Here is a 4634-nt window from a genome sequence, read left to right as displayed (position 1 = left end):
CCCCACCTCTACAGTCCCTCCTCCCCCACCTCTACAGTCCCTCCTCCCCCACCTCTACAGTCCCTCCTTCCCTTGGTCCTCCTCACCTGCACCACCTTTTCTCTGTTCTTCTTCCTCCATACCCTCCTCCCCTACTTCTTCCTTCCTCTCCATCCTTTATCTCCTTCATTTTCATCCTCCTCTTCCTCCTCCCCTTCTTCCTCTTCCTCCTTCCCTTCCTCCTCCTCTTTCTCTTCCTCCTCCCCTTCCTTCTCTTCCTCCATTTCTTCTCCCTTCTTCCTTGCTCATCTTCTTTCCTACCCCTTTCATCTTTCTCCTCCCCTTCCAGCTCCTTGTATCTCCTCTCTGCTTCCTCTCTTCCCTCCCCTCTTTGTTCTCCCTTTCCACTCTTCTCCTCCCCTCTAGTTGCTCCCATTCTTTTTATCCTCCTCCCCTCCCTCCTCCCTTCCCCCTAGTCTCCTCTTACCTTTGCCCCACGACCTCTGCTTCCTCCTTTTCTCCTCTCTCCCCCTCCTCTCTCTCCTCCTTCCTCCTTTTCATCTTCTTTTCCTCTCTCCTTTCACCTTTTTCCCCTCCCTCCTCCCCTTGCTCCCCCCCCCCAGTTCTGTTAGAATCCAGCAAATCTCTCACTCTGGTGCAGAAGCCCAGACTTTGACCCCAATTCCCAAGGGGCAGCATTGCTCAAGCTGTGTTTGCAGACAGCATCAGATCCCTCTGCTGGCTTCAGACTTCAAGGGTGAACTTTGCAGGCCAGAGCTCCAGCCTTTGCATCATACCCAAGAACTCTGCCTCTGCCAACACACCCTCCACATCTAGGGGTTCTGAAGAAGCCCTGCCCGGGCTGGCCTGGTGACTTGACCAGACAGGCACCAGCTTTTTCCCAGGAGGGATAAACAAGGCTCAGAGAGAAGGGAGCATTTGTGAAGACTGTTCAGAGTGCAGAGCAATGGAAGGCAGCCAGCACCCCGAGGTGCTGGGGAAGGGAGGACGGAGGCCTCGGTGGCTATATGCAGGGAGAATCTGATTGATAGGAGTTAGTGCCAGCTGCAGGGGTAAAGGCTCCCTGTCCCCACACTGCCCCTTCCTCAGATAGCCACATATATAGATAGATACACAGAGACACATGATGGAGAGACATGGGGACTGCCACACTCTGGCAGCTTCCCCCTCCTGCCCGGTGTCCGCTGCACTCTCCTCTCCACTGTGAGTGTTTCAGGCCAACAAGACCGATGTGAGTTTTTTCTGCTAATGGCTCTCTAGTTTCTGTAGCTGGGTGCTCTGCGTATTCAGCCTGACCCCCTTTGATGCATGCCTCTCGGATTTCAAGGTTTCTGTTCTTACAACGCCTCCACAGCCTCTGCAGCGTGAAGGTCCCTGGGTAACGGTACCTTTCCATCCGAGGATCGATTCTGGAAGCAGGGCTGTGGGTCAGGGGTCACAAATGACTTGTGTTTTCATAAATACCAGAAGCGGGGTTGGAATCTAAATATGTCTGACTCCAAAGCCCCAGAAAGCCCCAGAAAGATCAGACAGATGATGGTGACGGGACCCTGGCCTCTGTCCATCCACAGTGGACACCTTCTAGGTAGGGAGGACAGGAATCCCAGGTCACTGGTGACGGAGACCTGGGATGAGTCTGACATCGGAGGTCACGGTGCACAAAGAGTGAAGACTCCAGGCATTTTTGAGGATGGAGCAGATATAGGAAACCTCTCTACTCTGTCCGAGGCCTGGGGCAGATCTTGCAATAGGAGAGGTCAGCTGAGCTGTCCCTCTGTCCCTCTTTCCCTTCTCTCCTGGTTGCTCCTGTAGTCAAGAAGAGAGTGGATCTTGAAGGGTGCCCATTAAGGCCATGATGGATTTACTCTTTGCCAGGAGGGGACAGAGCCATGGGAGGAGACTGGGGAAACAGTGCAGGGTCATATGCCTGGACGAGAAGGGACCCAGCAAAGATGCAGCTGATAGACCGAGGTACAGCAAGGAAGGCACAACACAGGAACAGAAGAGAATTCTAGTCTGATGGAAGAGGCACAAGGACCTGCCAGTCTGAGGGAGGAGGCGGTTTCAGCCTCAACCCCAAGGAACTTGGAGTCTGAAGTGACTGTCGCTTGGCATTTCTGGTCCTTGGGACCTCCAGGTCTTGTGGGGAAGATAAGGATAAAGTCATGCTTGAAATACTAAGAGTGGCCACGGCACCCAGGAGTGACCTGAAGTGACAAGCAGCGTGGCACAATGGAAAACCTCACCCGCAGTCACAGGGATTAGAATCCCTGTCCAGCAAGCTGTGGGACTTTGTCTGCTTTTCTTTGCTTCTCTGAGCCCAGTTACTAAGTACAGGTTTTATAGTTTGTGGAATGGTACACCCACTCCCTAGACTAATTGAACTTGGGTAGGTCTGAAGCCAGATGATTACTGCAGGAGAGCCTGAGCCTGGATCACATCTTGGAGTCTCTTCCCAGATTCCCTGGGGGTGGCCTCGGTCACCACAGGCCTCACATACTCTTCTTATATCTGTCCTGGAGAGCAGAGCCAAACTGTCTGGGAAGGAGTCGGGGATTGGACAAGGAATACGCAGTGCCTGCTGGGCTGGGTGAGATGGGAGAGGGAGGGCGAGGGGAGCCTGGAGGCTCCAGTTTGTGTTTGTAGTGAACAAGTGACTCTGTTCTCCTCAGTCCTGAACACTGATAGCCACACTCACCTCTCCAGGGACCTGTCTCACAATACAGACAAGTGTGTTCACAGCCCGCACTGAGAGAGTGGTGGGTGGGAACTTGGAGGGTGGAGCTCATGAATCTCTGGGTCTCCGAGTGTGGCTGGCAATGCTGGGTCACCTCCCCCAGTGGCTCCTCCAGCTTTGACCTCTGCCTGAACCTCCGGCCTCTCCTTCCCTCTGGTTAGTTAGAACTTCACACACACCCCTCTTCCCTGCCCTATACACGATGTTGATTGTGGGACAAATGGAGTCAAGTGGAAACCAGCGGGAGTTTGGAGTGACCCAAGCTCTGTGCTGCAGGAGGGAAGTCCCAGGAGTGGGAGCTGTAGGTGGGGGTGTCACCTAGTGTGCTGTCCCTAGCATCTCTCTGTGAGCACCATCACATGGCGTCTTCCCAGCCACCCTAGGTGAGGGTGTAATCAGATCTCCACTTGAGCTGAGGGACCCAGGGCTCTCAGAGGCTGAGTCACACTCCTTAGCCGCTCTGCGGTGCAGCCCCGTTACAATCGGGCACATGCCAGGTCGTCATGAGGAAAGGGGTGTATTAGGGAGCAGGATCCAGGAGCACCCCACAGGCAGGGCAGGGTGGGGCTATCGCTCCCAGAAAAACGTCATTGCTCATGATCTAGAGGCCAGACCCAGGGAAAGAGTGTTCTCCTCGGGCAGGGTTTATAAGGATAATATCTTCACTCCGGCAGATCTAATTCTAACACCGCTGATGAGGTCATCTAGTTGGCAGATGTCACCCTTTGTCTCCCAGAAAAACCTTCCAGGTCCAGCTCATTCTTCTGTCTATCGGCCTTGGCTCTGTGCTTCCGAGTGCTCCAGACCTGACCAGTTCTGAAGGCCAGGAGGAGGAACCCAACCAGTGCCTCCTCCACCATCCAGCATAGGGTCCCCAGTGGCTCAGCCCTACAAGCATCCTTGATGTGAGACTTGTCTCTGGGCCTCCCTCCTGGGCCTAGATTTGATTTCCCCTCTGTTCCCTTTGACCATAGATGCCTTCCCCACCCGTTCTCACCCCAGAACCCGAGAATAAATATCCTGCCCACTACAGTACCAGATTTCATGGAACCCTAGGGCCTAGGTGTCCTAATTTTTGGACTCTGTGTTGACTAGAGCAGTGGCCAGGAAAGACACAACATACATGGTAGAATATCTTCACATGGGACAGAGAGGAAGGAAGGGAGAAAGGGAGGGAGAGAGAGAGAGAGAGAGAGAGAGAGAGAGAGAGAGAGAGAGAGAGAGAGAGATCCTTCCAAGCCTCAGGCTCAGCTCCCAGGAATAGGCTGCTCACAGCCAAATGGGTAAAGTGGCAGAAAGATTCCTAATGACACAACGATTTCCGAGTGATTATCTGGGACAACAGTAATCACATCTGAGTACAGAGAAGGCCATGGTGAATCCCACTGATCCTCAGCAACCAACTGCTGAGTAGCCGCTACCACAGGTAGAAAGAACAGGAGAAGCTGAGGGCGACCCAGGCATCACCTAGCTCTGTAGTAGTGACTCCTCTGGGACCACCCAAGGCTTGTGTCCCTGGAGAAAGGTTTGCCGCTGGTCCCCAAGCCACCCAGGAAGCCCTGTCTCTGGTGGTTTCTTGGCCAGATTTTATGTTGTGTCTCTGCAGGGAATGTGGTGGGGGCCTCGTCCTTGGCAGCCCGGTCATCTCTCCTCTCCTCTCCCTGTCTCTTCTCTCCTCCCAATGCCATGGCTTCACATGCTCACGGCCATCCACTGTGTCACATACCTGCCTACCCATGACCCTCCACTCCCCCCCCATCACTGTGTGGGATCCATCTTTTAGTCTACCACTAGGATCTAGAACCCTAGGAGAACCTCCAACAGGGTTCTCTTCAGCCTTGCATGCCACCTCCCGATGCCACCTCCCGTGTTTCTTCATCCACCCATCCCATTACTC

Source organism: Mus caroli, chromosome 4, assembly GCF_900094665.2.
Source record: "Mus caroli chromosome 4, CAROLI_EIJ_v1.1, whole genome shotgun sequence".
NCBI lineage: Eukaryota > Metazoa > Chordata > Mammalia > Rodentia > Muridae > Mus > Mus caroli.
Note: the sequence above shows the minus strand (reverse complement) of the source record.